Here is a 16,505-nt window from a genome sequence, read left to right as displayed (position 1 = left end):
CTCACTCAGGGTCAGCATCTCCCCTGCTTGGGTCCCCTCTATGGCACACAGGGCCTTAATGCACCATGGCAAAGCAACGGTCAAAAATAAAGACACACACACCTCACAAAAATGAAAGTCTGTGTTATCAAACCATCCAAACGCCATGCACGGGATGGGGGCACAAAGAGAACATCCTGAGAAGCAGACAGCCCCCCAAATCAATCCACATTATGCCACTCAGCTTCTGCTTAGAATTATGCTGTATTGGGGTTTGGGGGGGGGCGGGGGTAGAAGCCAACTAAATACACGGTTGCCAAGTCGAGTTAATGAAAAACCCTTTGGCTGTTAACTCATTTAGTGCAGCAAGCATGAAATAAAGTCCATGGCACCGGGCCAAAGCACAGGAGCCCTTTGCCGGGCAGGCTTCTGGGACCTCTCCCCGGCCCGACCGCCAAGGAGCCAGCTCAGAGCTGCCCAGGTCTGAAAAGCTGCTCTGATCTTCCTAAAAAGTGACTAAATCTGCCTCAAAAAACAACCCCAACAACATCGATGGCACCGCCAAGCCCGAGAAGATGTTTTGTAAGGGCACTTTCGCATCCACTTCCAAAAGAAGCCCAACCCCACCACCGAGAGGGAAGCTCCGAGGGGATGTAAAGGATGAGGCCGGGCGCAGGATGGGGGAAGGCAGCTGCCCGGCCCGGCCCAGCGGCTGCCCGTCCCACATCGCCGCGCCCCGACACCCCGGGGCCGGGCCGGGCCGGGCCGGGCGGTGGCGGGGGGGCGGGCCCGCGGACTGGGGCCGCCCCGGCGGGGCGGGGACCGACGGCGGGCGGGGGCTCAGCTCCGCGGCCCGTCCGACCCTCCGTCCGCCCCCTCCACCCCCCTTCATCCACAGCACCCCCGCGGCCCTGCCCGCCGAGGAAACTTCTCCGGTCTCAAGGAAGAGTTCGGCTCCCAGGGCGGGGGGACGAGGGGGCGACCGGTGGCGATGGGGCGGGGGGGGAGTGGGAGGAGGAGGAGTTGCAGCTCTCCCCAAAAAGGGACTTTGACCCCTCGCAGCGCTCGGGCACCGAATACCATTCGGACCCCGAATACCATTATTTTTGCCACAGGACGGACCCTCGCCGCTGCACGTCTCCACAGCGTCTTAATTTATGAACTCATCAGCCTAATTTCATTATTTAATCATGCGCCCGGCAATCGTGTTTCCTTAAGAAAGGACTGACCTATTTTTGGCTGGAGATAAACGATCATGTTAACAGATGTTAATCTTGTAATCTGTTTTTCCTGTAAGCACTTCGCATACCCGCGTTTCAAACGTTAAAAATAATAATAATAAAAATAATTAAACAAACAACAACAAAAAAAAATCTTTCCCAAACGACCTGACGTCACGATTCGGCTTGCATTAAAATAAATAAATAAATAAATCTCGCAATGGTTTCAAAGACATTAAATCTTTTTCACTTTATAAATGCTGATTTGTTCTGCCTCAACTCCCACAGGCTTTTATTTGCATTTCAAATTCCACAGGTTACACCAGTCGTCTTTTCAGAAAATGTAAACCAACAATAAGGCAGCAAATGGGGGGGGGGGGGGCGGGGGAATGAGGGGGGAAACCCTGCATCTGGATTAAATAAAGGCCAGGATTAATGTTTGGAAAGTAGTCCGAGCAAAATTATATTTGCGCGTCCAGTGCCCGAGCGCCTCCGTATCTGCGGGGGGAATGTGAAGGCTCAGCCGTGGGCACACACAATGCGCATTCCCCACACGATCCCCGCCTGCTGCTGGGAGCTTATTAACGCTCCTAATAAATGGTGCCCGGCTCCAAACCCACACTTTTCGGTTTAAAAAAGGAAAAAAAAAAAAAAAGCCCAAACCCAAGGGGTTTGTCTCCAGCGATTAATGGCAAAGGTTAGGTGCTTGGGGGGAAAGCAAGGGCCGGCTGTCATGCCCTCCCCACCATACACATACAACACACACATACACGCTCGGCCGGTCCACACACCCCAGCTCCCTCCCTCCCTCCCTCTCGGCGAAGTTCACCCATCCAAACTTTCCCCAACTTGCCCGAGTGCTCCGCTCGCATCAGGATCGCGACTGGGCGCTATGCTAATGATCACCGGGGATAGCAGCGGGGGGAGAGAGGGAGGGACGAGGAGGAGGAAAGCTTTTATAGCACAAAATGTCTGGAACTGCATTATTTCTATTCTTCTTTCCTCCTCCCCCCTCCTCTCTTTTTTTTTAACATACACATCAAGGCCCCCCCACCCCACCCGCACCCAACGGGCTATTTTTCCTCTTCTGGCAATAACCGCTCCGGAGACATTGTCCTTCTCGTTGTCTGTATGTGAATAATTGTTTTCCCCGTCCGCCCGCCCCCAACTTCCCTCGATGAACTGTGTACTTCTGCGAGGGGGACCCACTCGTGGAGAGCGGATAAAAAACAAGGGGGGACGCGGGGTTGGGGGGGACCCACGCACCGCCACACATCGGGCATCGCACAAAGAATACTATGGGGCGGGGGGAGAGGGGGGGTTAAATAACTAAAAAAAAATATCAACCCCACTTAATAATTTAACTGGCCATTCGGGGCTCCAAGACCCATCACCCACCTCCGTTCCCCGAAGCGTTTTACTTTAAAGTGAGGCAATTTGTTCTTTGTTTCTTAATGCATTAATATCGCAGTCCCCGCGTTGTCCCCCCACCCACAGCCCCTGATGGACCGTACAAAGCCAAAAGGCTCCCAGAGCCCACAAACACCCCACCCCCGCTACTACCCCCCCCCCCCCCCGGCACCACCACTGCAGTAAAACCATCATCCTCCTCCTCCAAGGGAAACAGCGCAAAGTTACCATTTTGGAGCCGCTCCGGTGGCCGGGCGGACAGCCGCCTCTCCTGGGTGGGGGATTAAGGGGGGGCCCGAAGTTTCCCTTCTCCCCCCATACACACACACACACCCCGAGCCCCCGCTGCCTCCCGCGCCGCCCCTCACCTCCTCGCCTGGCCGGCGGCCACTGCCGGGGAAAGGCGCGCCGAGCCGCCCGCCGCCGCCCTGAAGGTGAAACCACGCGCCGCATGCGAGCGGCCGCGCGCTCCACATGATCCGCCGAGCGGCTCCACTGGCGCGGAGCGGGGGGGGCGGCCCGACGGACCCCGCCGCGCCCCGCGCACCGCCCCCCGCACGCCGCGCCCCGCCGCGCCCCGCCCGCTCCGCCACCGCTCGGCTCCCCCCCCGCCCTTCCGCAATGGTGAGGCCGGTGCGGAGCACAGCCCCGCCGGTACTATTGTCTCCGCGGAGCAAAGTTGGGGCGCGAGGTGCTGCCGGGCCGGGGATATGTTGCCGGGCGGGAGCGGGCACGGAGCCGCGCTTTTGCCCACCGCCGGCCCGGTTCCCACGTAGCTCCGGTGCGAAAGGTGCGGGCTGGAGTTGCCCCCGATGCGTTTCTGTGCGAAACTTTTCCTTTTTTTTTTTTTTTTGTGAGGGGGGGGAGAATTCCACTGGTAAAATATTTATGGATCTGTTGAAATGCGCAGAAACAACACAACATTAAAGTCCTCAATCAAGATCAAAGCGGAATACTGTTCAACAGCCACGCTGGGGAAGTTGAAAGACCTCCGAACAAATCAATCTGCCATATGGCTTTAAAAAAGAAAAGAAAAAAACCCCGAGCACACCCCCCCCCACCCCCCCCCGCCTGCCATGTCTGCAAAGTTCGATTCGTGTGTCCCCGCGTGTTCCCAAAGCCCGGTGTAGCTGCGGCCAGCCCGTGTGCCGCTAGCGTGTTCCCCCCGTGCCTGGAAAGCCCAATTTAACGTGCCGAAGCCCGGTACTAGACAGCGAGGGTGTGGAGGAGGCGCTTTTTTTTTTTTTCCTTCTCTTTCTTTGTCTCGTAATGTGTGATGACGTAGAATTGACACGGAGGACTTTTGACGGAGGGTCCGGGTTATCTCCCACCCTTGGGCCGCCGCCCCGGGCCGGATCCCGGACCCCCTTCTCCTTTTCCCTCCCCGGGCACCCCGGGTCCCAGCCTCCCGCCCGGGGCTGCTCCCCACCAGCCCCGCCTTACACTTGGGACGCAAACTGCTCCGACAAGGGAGACGGAAACAAAATTGGGGCGAGAAGGAGGCGGGGGGAGAGGGGTTTAAACCCTGCCCTTCCCAGTGCTCGTTAGCAGAACCCCGGGAATAAAGGAAAGAAAGGAGGGGGATGGGGGGCAGCGAGTGAAGGGGGAAAGTTGGTAATGAAGGATACACGAATCATAAAATGTAAGCTATGCGTGATTAATGATCTGCACTAATTTGAATAGCAGGCGTGTTAAAGGTCAGTGACAATTGTTGCTGCTTTCAGCATGAATGCCTGAGTGGGATGTATTTGGGACAATCAAATTTAATTCTAATTCACAGGGAAAAAAAAAAATATCGGACGTGCAGAGCAGCTGGTCAAAACAGAGAGGGGACGCGCTTTAAAAAATGCACTTTGCCTGTCCTTCAAAGGCAGCTCATTACGCCAAGATAGCGCTTTTACACGCCTCAATAGTAAATAATCTATCTGGAATGTCTGGATTTTGTTCCTTCTGCATCAGCATCTTCCCTGCACGCTTTTTCAATCGCGGGCCACATTGTGTTCCCAGTCCCTTGCAGCGTTTTGTGGGAATTCCGAGTTCCCTGACGACGGACTTAACCTGCGAATGGACCGGAGCAGATGCCACCTCCCCCGGCTTGAAGAATTCACCCCAGACGCATGCCCTACAGCACAAAAGTGTAGATTATCTAATCACAGCGCGCGTTGTAGTTTAGCTTTTCTTCACACAAAGAGTAAGAAATCCCTTATAAATCAGCATTCCTGGGCAGCATTTAGGACTACAGTATTAAGCTAATAATTTCCATATGGCAAAAATTGACAAGTCAGGGCAATGAAAGGTGCAGGAGACTTCCCAAATCCTCTACCTAAAAAATGTGATTTTTACAACCTACTCCTTTTCCCTCATAGTCTGTATAGGTTCTTTTCCTTAGACAGTAAAACATGAGAATACACAACACAGCACTTGCTTTACTATTTGATAGAGTAATGCTTGAAGTGCTTAATATTTTCCATATTTGCTTCTGCAGGGCCCACTCTTGCACTCCTTGTTCCTGTAAAAAAGCATAGGATGCAGTGGCTACAGGGGTGAAAGGACTGGAGAAGCCATTTCAAACCCAGTAAGTGAGGGGTATTCCATTTTAATGGAAAGGCAATTAAAAATTCAGAAGATGCAGAGACTTTAAAAACAATCAAGTGGTATATTAATTTCACGGAAACTCACTAGCAGAGTTCCTCTGTCCATGTAATTTTAAATAGGAGATTTTCTCAGATTTCTTCTGCTGAGTCCAGCACTTCTGGGTTTCAATAGCAAACCCAGAACAGGGTAAGGATTTATAGACTTATATGGAGATGCAAAATATATTTGCATAGCATCACTGGTGTCGTTAGAAATTTCAGGTAGAGAAGATACTCCTAATTTTCAAGTCGTCAGTAACGTACCATTACCATGGGTGATTAATCTGTTTGCAGACACTGTTTACCCATTTTGTCTTTGCCAGAAATCTTCCAGGCGATGTCCTCCCGTTTCAAATTCTTTAAATTACGGTATTTCGTATGAGAATGTCAGCGATATTAATGGCTCAATACGCGGTTTGCTATTTATAGACTCACATGTATAATAATTCTGGCTAACGAAATACTTGGAGCAGGAAAACATTTATTTACTTTTGCTACGATCTAATAAATTATTTGTTCAGCATTTGGGACCAGGCTTTCTCAAGTTAAGGAAAATGGCATTTTGATGAAAATCTCTGCGATGACTTGTCTGCATAACTTAGCCTTAGGAATGATTGGTGGAAGTTCAGATAAGAAAAGGTTCCCGAGGAATCCCAGCGTGGAATAGTGAGGAAAAAAAGCAGTCTCTCTAAAAGCAAAGCTGAAAGTGTGTATAAATACTTCAAGGCAGGCAAACAAGCCAAGTTTGTATCACGTTGTGTATATATGTGTGTGTGTGTGTATACGTGTCACATCCACAGATACATTCAGTGAAATGTAATCTAGAGGAGTCAGTTGCTTTAGCTTTGGCTGTATGCTTGCTCAGAGTTGCTCAGGTTTTGTGCCGGTTAATACTTCTTGTTGTTATGAATCTGTCTGAAATTTAGAGAATGTGTCTAAATAGTGCTAAACCAGGATGGTTTGTGGCTCTTGATTTTTTTAAGGAATCTGTCTCTCCATCTCAAGACCCAGACTAGCATTTTCCTTGGCGTCTCCCGTCCTATCTGTCTCTCAACAACCTTTTCTAAACACAGACCCTAGCCTTATAGTTAGTTCTCCAGTTCTGCCAATAAACCAGTATATATCTCTTTTAATCTAAACCAGAGAGTTTGCTTTCAAAGTGTGCTTGGGTCAGAGGAAAAAAAGAGCATGCAAAGCCTGACGACAAATAATCCTCTATGAGTCTCTACATTCAAACCCAGACTCTTTCTTGGTGTACTTGGAAGTACAAAGAGCATGTGCAGAACTTGCAGACTGGAAGGCGCACACGGCTCTAATGCCCTTGTACATCTGCAGATCGCTGCACAGAAACATTCCCAGGGATGCTTCTTAACAAGAAACTAACATTTCTGACTCAAATTAAAATGGGCCATTCTAACACTGGTGTGCTTTCAGAGTTTATGTGGGTGGCACAAATTTCACTCAGACCAAATGGTTTCAATCAATACCCAGCATATACTCTTGGCTAAAATAGACCGACTTCTCACACGCTGCAAATATCTTTGCCTCTTCTTTAATCGTGCCCCAGTAGCTGCGCAGTGTCCAGCTGCTTCCAAAGTTTGCGCTATGAAAACACAGCACCACCCAGCAAAGTTTTGCACACTGGTGTACTCTGGGTCTGCGTGGACTGAGGTCAAGCTCTTGCACACCATTAATTGAGTCAGGCATAAATCTAGCAAACAGATTTGAAAATACTTTTCCATTCAGAGAGCCGCATGTATTTCAGGACCTGATGAGTCTATTAACATGTAACCGCAATAAGCGACCTGGGCATATCTGATGACAAATTGCATGGGGTGTCATTTTTAAAGAGGATGTGGTCACATCCTCTTTACCTTCTACTCATACAAGTTGTCCCCTTGCTATTAATGGAATTTCTTTAATGATAAAAGATGATCAGTGTTTGTCTCCATCATCTCATTTACGGCATGTAATGAGCTTTTCCTTATGGCAGAAATAATCCGGAGTCCTTTCTTGAAGAATCAACATTTTTAATGTCTTTCATATTTGCCCCTACCATCAACACAGTTGCTAGGATATGGCCTGATTTTGATTTTTGTGCTTTGATCTTCTCAAACCCACTTTTTTTGTTTTAAATCAAATTATTCAACATAGCTTTTACAACGACACTGAGGAAGAGAGCAGAAAAAGTTAATATTGCAAAGTAAGTGCAGCCTTAGTGTACGTGGTTATTTTAGGTTCATGCTAAAGGCTGTATATATTACCAACTTTTCCAGCCCTGGCAGTCAGATTTTCTCACCCATATGTAATTTTATAAACTACATCACGGCTTCACAGCAGGTAGGGAGCCCACAAACCTGTTCTTAATTTCAGTTTAACTGAAAGAATCTCGGCAGCAGCTGGTTTCAGAATAGCTGATACAGACTTCCACAGATGTGGCCCATCATAGGTTCAGAAATAAGAAAGAACTAGGCCACAACCTAGAATTAATTTCAAGAGAGACAAATTCAATAGCGATGCCACTTTTGAGACATTATTTTGTTATTTATTTAAGAGACCTTTGTCAGGGCATATTTCTGTGGCCATGTTGTCTACTGACTGTAGTACTGCAGGACGCTGATTTTCTGGCAGGCCCGACCTGGCTGTTAGCAGGCTGCACTCTCTCAAAGCAAAGAAACAGGCTATTTCTGAGTTTGTGTCGCTTCCCCTCCCCCTCGCCCTTCTTATGTTCCTCCAAGCATAACTGATAGTACTGGAGTGCTTGTGTGCTTTTCTAACTGGACCAGACAAAGAGGTACAATAGCTAAAAATGACCTCTGATGATACAGAGAATGCAGAGCTTGATAAAACTGGGGGAACTGGCTGCTAGCTCTAAAACAGCGTGTTATTTGGTAACGTTTCACAAAAGACTTGAAGTAAAGGAGCACAGAAAAAAATAGTTTCACAAGTGTTAATTTCTGGAGTTTAGTAAGGGAAGGCTTTAAATGATTCCTGTGGCAGCATGGCAAGTAGAGCGATGTAGTTCTGCTGTGTAAAACATATCTCAAAAGTAAAAGCAGAACAAAATAGTCACTTGTTCTTGCTAACAAAATTTCCCTTGACATTCTGGGCAGTGGTCTAAGTGTCTGAATAATCTTGGTTTATATGGTCTTTCAGCTCAGGCATGCGAGGCAAAAGGAACTTCTAAAAGAGAAAATTTACCTGATCTGTACTATTTTAAAGCTCCAGTAGTTAGAGAATTCCAAAGGTCAAAATAGCCATCAATATCACGAGCAACAGAGTAGAAGTAACATGTTTAAGAGGAAGTTAGTTTGTTGGCTGTAACATAATACGTCGTAAGCACTAGGACATGGATCTGCAATGGCGAGCAGCAGAAAAAAGCCAGAAAAACTTGACCAGCATCAGGTATTTATTTTGCTGAAAGCACACAAGAACTTGCAAACAAGAAATAGAGATGCTTTCAAGCCTAAATCTCAGATTGTTTTAGCTTACCGCAGAGATGCTGCAACCTGTACTGAGGTCCATCCACAGAGAACCGTTCACAGGCTGAAGAAAAAGCTTGCCAATGCCTTCTAACCTTTCACTGGGCCAGACAAAAACTCAGGATTCAGAAGCTCCCGAACCCTTTTTTTCACCTTCTGGTTCTCATTCAAATCAGAAATATGTGGCATTAGCTTCTTTTTAGCAGTTAAATCATGAAATACTAGATGAGGGTGGGTAGCCGATATGTTGCTCTGTGTCTGTTACTCCTAAAACTGTGTGTTCCTGCACGCATTTCTGAACTGGCACAGAGTAAAAATGAGTAAAAGTACGATGATTACACATGAAGATGCAGTAGTTTGCAACAGTGTAAGTCATAATAAAGATGTACAATTCTGTGGAAAATTATTTTGAGAATGGGAGCTCTTCCAAAAGCTTCCCACTATTTCTTTCATTGCTGATAGACCATTTTTCTTCCCTGTATAATTTTATGCGAAATTGGCTACTTTTCTAATTTCCCCATTAATCACGCAAAATTCATGACTCCTTTTTCCACATTTGGATCCACAAATCAACCGAGTGAATTCGTTCCATTGAAAGAAAGAGGCTGAAACAAACGCCTGGGATCATTAACATAAAATTAGAGGCATAGAATTATCCTAACTTTTTACAAAAATATAAAAAAATGCAGAAGGCTTCTAGTTTGTTGCTTCCATTGGGTTTAAAAGACAGAAGTGAGTTAGGGAAGTCGTCCTGGTACAGACTCTGGGAGGCATTTGCCTTTTTCCCCTGTTAAACTCCAAAGCTAATAAACCCGGAGCATTCAGTAACAAGTGAGGCACTCATGTCAACAAAGGCCTTACTTAGAGACGGCAAGGTTTTAAGAAACTTCTGTGGCGAGGATTTGAAGATATTTTAGTCATATGCGGTGCACTTTTGCTTCTCTGTTTCATACAGTATAATCCCCTTTGCTCCCTCCCCTCCCTCCCCCTTCCCCGCGTTTTAAAACGAGCACAGAAAAGGCTGAGTGTTAAACTACACTATTCAATTGTCCGGTAAGTACACAAATTCTGTTCAAATCAGAACAAACTTTCAAGTAGACAGAAAGGGCTATTTGGATTTCTATTTTATCCCGGAAACCCTGCTGAACACCAGTGTGGCGGGGAATATAGCCATATCAGGCCAACAAAAGGCTCCTAATGTAGGAGAAGACCTCCTCCCCCCGCCTCAGTGAGGAAGCCGGCTGGCATAGCTTTTGCTATCGGAATTGTTTGCAGAATACCCAGACTAAAGCAGCTCCCTGTGTGGGTGCCTTGTTTGGGAATAAGCAGCACTTTTATTCTAAAACACTCATGTTGCTTCCTAAAGAGCTGAGCAGGCTATTTGGGAGATATTTCTTCATTTTGAATGTTCTTGTGGAGCAATACCTCATCTGGGTTTTTTTCCTTCTATTTACATTTTCATTTGCTTCTCTGACAAAAGCAGAGATGTACTTGTTTAGTAAAGCAGTTATTACATACAGCAGCAACTCTTAGATTCCTTTGGCTGTGCAAAAGATTCCCAAGTACTGTTTTTAGTGCAAAAGATCCCATTAATATCGATGGTGCAAGCATGCTGTTCATTCCTAGAGGCTTTATATAATAAAAGGGTTACGCTTAATAAAATCAAATGTGGTAGATCTGCTCTTCACATGACCAGTACAACAGTGTTCTCATAATACAAGCTGTACCACTAGTCATACTTTTATTGTTATGAAGTATGCTGCCATATAATATCCCCACATATTCTTACCTAAGACACTAGAACATTTCATGCCAAATCCCTCCATCTAGTAAGGGGTCCAGGATCCTATTTCTTTGGTGGGCCTTGGTGTAATAAACATAATACACTGCAAAATAAGTGTGGTAACAGCACTGCCAAAAATGCTCACAGAATTATGCTATGTCCAAGCCAATGCTTTGTCTCTTCAGAGAAGGAGGATGAGTATGAGTGTGTACTGGCAACTCTGGTGTGCCTGCATAGTCACTGAAGCTAAAGTTCCTGTTTGTTTGTTTGTTTTTTTGTTTTACAGAATTAAAGAGAGTTTGTTTTACCATTTGGTGCTTAACTCTCTGAAGGCTCTGCTATGTAGAACTGCATACTTACTTCTGCAGTGCACAGGAGAGACAGCATAAGGCATAAATGGGAAGAAGGGGTCAAGAGACGGTGAAGGGAAGCCAAAAGGCCTCTGGCAGCGCTCTCTTGCTGCGTAAGCCCAAGCACCATTATGATGGTCCCAGTATCATGTCTGTGCAAGGTCAGTGACTGGAAGTTGGTGCAAAACAGCTGAACATGAACCTGAGCTCCCCATACTGCCTTCAGCTGTAAGAAGCAGAGACGTGCTGCTGGTGAGATCTCAGAGGGGAGGTGGGGAGCAACTCTGCTGTGGGACCCAGGATAAAGCTGTCTGGTTTTGCATCCCTGCCCGTGCTCAGCATCTGCTCCTGAAGCCTGCTCTGTTCCCACATCTGCCTCTTGCAGGCAGCAGTGTGGCAGAGCATTCACACTACCTCAGCACACTCCCCATTTCATTCACAAGTGCCTCCTCGAGCACTACAAACCATTATCTTTACTTTCAAGAGTTTTCTACCCAGAGTCTGCACCACTCTGCTGTAGGGCAGGCATAGTGGCCATAATCTGGCTGTAAAAAAAGGTGCCGGTGAATGGGTATTTGCATGAATGACCTCATTTTTCACTTGCTCACTAGAACATTTTTAAAAGGAAGTATTTGCTTGGTTAGTAGCCAAGTGTTTTCTTCTCCTTGACAACCAATTGTGTTTGGTCCATATTAAGGGTAAAATTCTCTCCAAAGTTCACTGGTGATTTCCAGACCCTGTAAGATTTGCACACAAGAGATTGACAGCAATATTCTTATTTAATCATTTCCCACCATATTGCAAAAAAATGTGGTTTTGCAGATCCTCCTGACTTCCAAATGCAAAGTGGAAAAGGTCCAAAAAAGGCATTACTTCATCTAATGCCATTTACTTAGCACACATATAATCCTACTGTCATGCTTTATCAAAAGCAAGGGGATGTGTGACTTGTTTGTATAACCTAAAGTTTCTGCTTATCTGGACTCCCATAAGTGCATTCAGCAGCTCCCTCAGATGTACAGTTAATGGGAAATTCTGTGAGTTTTACATTTAAACTTAGAATCATAGAATCATAGAACAGTTTGGGTTGGAAAGGACCTTAAGGTCATCTAGTTCCAATCTCCTTCTATGCGCAGGGACACTTTCCAGTAGACCAGGTTGCTCCAAGCCCCATCCAGCCTGGCCTTGAACACTGCCTTGAACACAGCTTCTCTGCGCAACCTGTGCCAGTGCCTCACCACCCTCACAATAAAAAACGTCTTCCTTACGTCTAACCTGAACTTCCCCTCTTTAAGTTTAAACACATTACCCCTTGTCCTATCACTACAGTCCCTGATCTAACTTAATCAGAGATACGAATGGAAGAATGTAACCATGAAAGCCATTGTAGAGCCCTCCACTCCCTGAATTTTGGGCTCATAAACCCATGAATAAGTTACATTCATCCACGTATTAACACATCTTTGTCACTGCTAATGCAAAATGGGCTTAGAACTCCAACTATTAATCTAAGCTGAATTTCACTCGAAATACTCAATCTTTACCAAGGGTTTGTAAGACTTGTCCCCTTTTCCCCCTGTGCAGCTTGGGTCCCAGTGCAGGGGCAGGCTCGGTCAAAGAGCCCATTGCCAATCAGATGAATGAGGAGAGAAGGAGGATCACACTGCCCAGCAGAGCTGATGTGACTGAGTTGGATCCCAGGTGGTTACTGGCTGGCCATGGTTGCATCTGCACCTACGTGCCTGTGGCACAGCATGTACCATGTTACACTTCACCTGGGCATCGCCTGCAGCCTGCCACAGCATGGGACATCTCTCGCCACAGGCTGCCCCATCTGTCCCCTGCATGCAAGGCGCTGTGCTGGGTTTGACCCCTGTTGCAGCCATATATACTGAGTTTAGGGGGGACACTCCACTCACTGGCCACAGAAGCCAGTTCTCTCTGAGTCTCATTTTTTGTAGCTGCAGAATGTGTCAGTACTTCTAGAGAGCTGTGCTCTGCACTGCCATAATGAAATACTCTGAGACCTTCTCTGACCCTGGCAGAGCAAATCATGGAAAAAGTCACGCATGGTACCTGTGCTTGGAATTGTGTTTTGGCATGTTTATCTAATTTAGCACGTAACAAGGGTTATATCTGTTCTGCAATTTCTGCTGAAACTTTTTTGCACCTTCCGTGAGCTGACTGTGCAATGAGAGAGAGGTGGTCACACAGCTAAAAGAGAATAAATACACTGAATAGAGGAGAAAGTCTCCTCCAGATACAAGCCAAAGAGAAACAAACAGGATGTAATAGCAATCCAGTATGGGTTAATTCGGTGTCTCTCAGTACTCCAAGGTGGTAGATCAGGAAAGTGTAAACCGAGAAGTGCCCACTCAGATAAAGCCCTCTAGGATAAAAATAGCCCTGTCAATACAAACTGCATAGGAACCAAGAGATTTAATGGACCAATTGGATTATACTTTGGGGCTCTTTCAGTGAAAAGTTAAACTTCTGTTTGCATTCAGTTTTTGGGAAGTGAATAAACAGTGCCTGAAAGTAAAGGAGGAAAAAAAAAAAAATCACTCAGCTCTAATTGACACAATTTAATTTTGTAATTAAAAAGAAAGAAAAAAAATGAGTACCATCCAGACACACCTGTGTGCCAAGTTTCAACTTGATGCAACTTGATACAGATGAGATATTAAACCCCAAAGACCAAGTTAACAATGGAAACAGTGACAGACTGCTAACAGTAGTAAGGGGTAGTGGTTGTTATAATAGTAAGTTATATGTTTTTCACAGCATAGTGGGACAGCTGCTAAACCCTGAACCTGCCTGCTGGCTGCCTTTAATTTGCCTGTAGTTTGTTTAGCCAGCACCACTCTAGGAGTAACCCTGTGTTTACTCATTAATCCTGCAAGTCACTTCATGGGGAATTAGAGCAGTAAAGCAGCCAGAATATTTTTAATATCAAGAGCATTTTGCCTTGTTTCTTCATTGTCTTTGTAATTTAAATATCCTGTTGTGCAAGCCTAAAGGCAGGAAGTGAGCTATACAAACCCTTACAATAACAGTATTAGGTTGCAGATAAGCCCATGTGCTCAGTGGTGTCGGCTATTTTTTTTTCCTGGGGTAATATAAGTTTTGCAAATGCTAGAAGAGATTATGTTTTCTCTTAGGAACACATTTAAGATCTTTCAAAATAAGGTTTGTCTGTTACACACACACACAAAAAAAATGACCCTCCCGATAATAAGAAATGACTCTGACCCGTAATGCCAGGCTTTAATTATTTAGCTTGATGCTGTATTTGTGTTTCTGCCGTGAAACCCAAACCTTTTCAGTGGGCAAAGATGTGGTGGTGGGGTAGGTGCCTACCTATCCTCTCTTTCATTTGTTTCCCTCCAGCCCAGCAGTGTTCTAATGCAAATCAAACCCTTGGTGCGTACATAGCTAGCACAGTTATGCTTACACTCCACGCACCTGGCAGTCGGCTTTCCTGCTGAGGCTGCTGCCGAACTCGATCATTTCCTCTCATGGTGATTACACTTGGCTCTCTGCAATAAAAGACAAGAAGAACTTCTGTACAGATGATAAACAGAAACCCTTTATTTTTTCTTTTTATAGATACACCTGGATTTATGGACCCAAAGAATAAAGCTCTGTTAATGCTAATATTTAGAATTTCACAAATGAATCAAGTCATTTTTGCAAGCCAGATACACAACTAGCGTTCAAATTATAAACAATCCATATAACCTACCAGTGCTGCATTTAACAAAAGTAGGACATGATTTCTGAATCTATTCTCCTTTAATGAGATTATAATCCTGACTGTCCTGTTCTTACTGCGGTCAGAGATAGTACTGTTGTTGCTGAGTGGCTCATGAACAGCAGGCCTGTCTGCTTGCATAACTGATCCTGAATTACACACGGTGACTATCTATGGGTGATATTCTTGAACATGATAAATTGTTTAAATTGTTTGATCGTTGTGTGTGCACAAGCACATTTGCACCCACGTGGCACGTACATGTTTATTTCACATGCACAGCATTAGGTGTAATGAGATCATTACATTTGTGTATATGCACAGCGTGAAAAGGAAAATTGCCTGACGCTCTACCTTTATAAGCCTGTCTTCCTAGACAGCTAGATTTCATTAAAGTTTAGACATTTCTGCTGTCGTTTGCATGCAGTGCCTGATTCAAGTTCAAATTCTAATGAAAATTTCAGCCAAAACTGCTTTCTGAGAGTGAGGTTAACATAAACCAGGTGGGTTTGCCCATCATTAAACATTCTGGACATTCTCTGAGAATTGTTCTAGCACCTCCACAATTTGAAGCCAGAGTCTGAAAAATCTGAAGAGGCTCCCTGTTGCCTTTTGCTATTCTTGTTATACATTTGGCTGTGTTATAAGCCTGTGAAAATTCACAGTTTGCACATGCTCCATCACTACCTCTTCAGTTGGAGTTGCTAAATTCTAAGAAGATTCTGCTGTAACTGAGGATGCTCAGGTTTCTCACAGCTGGTAGCGCTGACTGAACCACATATGCCATGTCCTCAGTTATAGACTAGTGTCCTCGCTATTCCATGCTCGAATATATTATTCTAGGATAGATTACAGGGCCAAAGCCAAAATTTCACTGTACTAAGAACTCAAAGCAGTAAGGTTGGGATGAGTTCCAAAAGCAACTGCTAAGAGGGACGTATATTAATTTATGTTCATGCAGCTTTCAAATAGTGCAGAACTGGTCACCACAGAAAATCTCATGAGGAATTTAATTATTCCTTTTTTGAGAAAAATGCTTGAATAGCATACTGTAAGTAAGGCATGGGATAATAAACTGCTTTGAAGGTAGCAAAATATGGAATTGCTCCTAATTCCTGAAATTTAAATTATGATTTACAATGAAATTAGCAGGTAGGTGTGCAATTAAAGATGATACCATAAAGCACACATGTAAAGGGGTGAGTGGACAGACATCCTTAGTATTGACACTTTCGATACTATTTTGTCTACACAGCCTAAGAAAATAGTAAAGAACCTGCTTCCTTTAATATGTATTATGCATATGCACATGCCTATAGACAGCTTGCCTCTAGTTCAAAATAATAAAATAATGGTGGACCACGAAGTGGGTAATAGTTCATTTCATTTGACAATATAAAAAAGGCAGGAATAGCTAAACCGAAGTTGTCGGAGACAGTGATTTACTAGACATCACAGCACAGAGCTTTCAGCCATCCCCCCAGAATATTAAAATCCATGATAAGCAGTGGAGTACAAAGTGGGGGTCTTTCTGGAATTTCCATTCATGTCTCAGCCAGCTCTAAACAAAACAACCAGGGGTAACTATCTATGATAAACTTCTCTTTGTCCTCACTTCTTCCAGCTGCAGTAAGCAAGGAGCTCCATTTTCAGCTATGGAAATGAACCGTGATTTCATTTTTGAGAGATCTTTTCTTCGGTAGCCTACTTTGAATAATAAACAACTATTCACTTTACAAGCACAGAGGAAGATGTATCATTTTTAAGGCACATCCTGTTTCAAGGACTTGGGGATATAAATGACTTAAGAAAAAGAAATTGTGGAAATAAATGAGAGAGAACAAAATTAGTCCCAGTACAGTGAGGTTGTCAGTCTTTCTGCACTCCTGCCCTT

The 16,505-nt window shown here is 45.2% G+C and overlaps 1 protein-coding gene and 1 long non-coding RNA gene across 2 annotated transcripts in view; one reads left to right on the top strand and one right to left on the bottom strand.

Moving 5' to 3' along the window:
- ZNF516 (zinc finger protein 516) overlaps positions 1-3,109 on the bottom strand; it is a 102,017-nt gene extending 98,908 nt beyond the window's left edge. Inside the window, exon 1 of the mRNA XM_057414735.1 lies at positions 2,978-3,109. The gene's annotated coding sequence lies outside the window, so the exon portion shown is untranslated. The remainder of the gene's footprint in view (positions 1-2,977) is intronic.
- Positions 3,110-3,294: 185 nt separating this feature from the next.
- On the top strand, positions 3,295-10,932 carry LOC130602153 (uncharacterized). The gene is made up of 3 exons (XR_008972835.1): positions 3,295-3,399; positions 5,095-5,184; positions 10,794-10,932. It is a non-coding gene; the product is annotated as an uncharacterized LOC130602153 (long non-coding RNA).
- The last annotated feature ends 5,573 nt before the right edge of the window (positions 10,933-16,505 follow it).

This window comes from Pezoporus wallicus, unplaced genomic scaffold (assembly GCF_028554395.1).
Source record: "Pezoporus wallicus isolate ANWC-B61680 ecotype Strahan unplaced genomic scaffold, APGP_CSIRO_Pwel_v1 contig_2, whole genome shotgun sequence".
Lineage (NCBI taxonomy): Eukaryota > Metazoa > Chordata > Aves > Psittaciformes > Psittacidae > Pezoporus > Pezoporus wallicus.
Note: the sequence above shows the minus strand (reverse complement) of the source record. Positions and strands in the feature narration are given on the sequence as shown.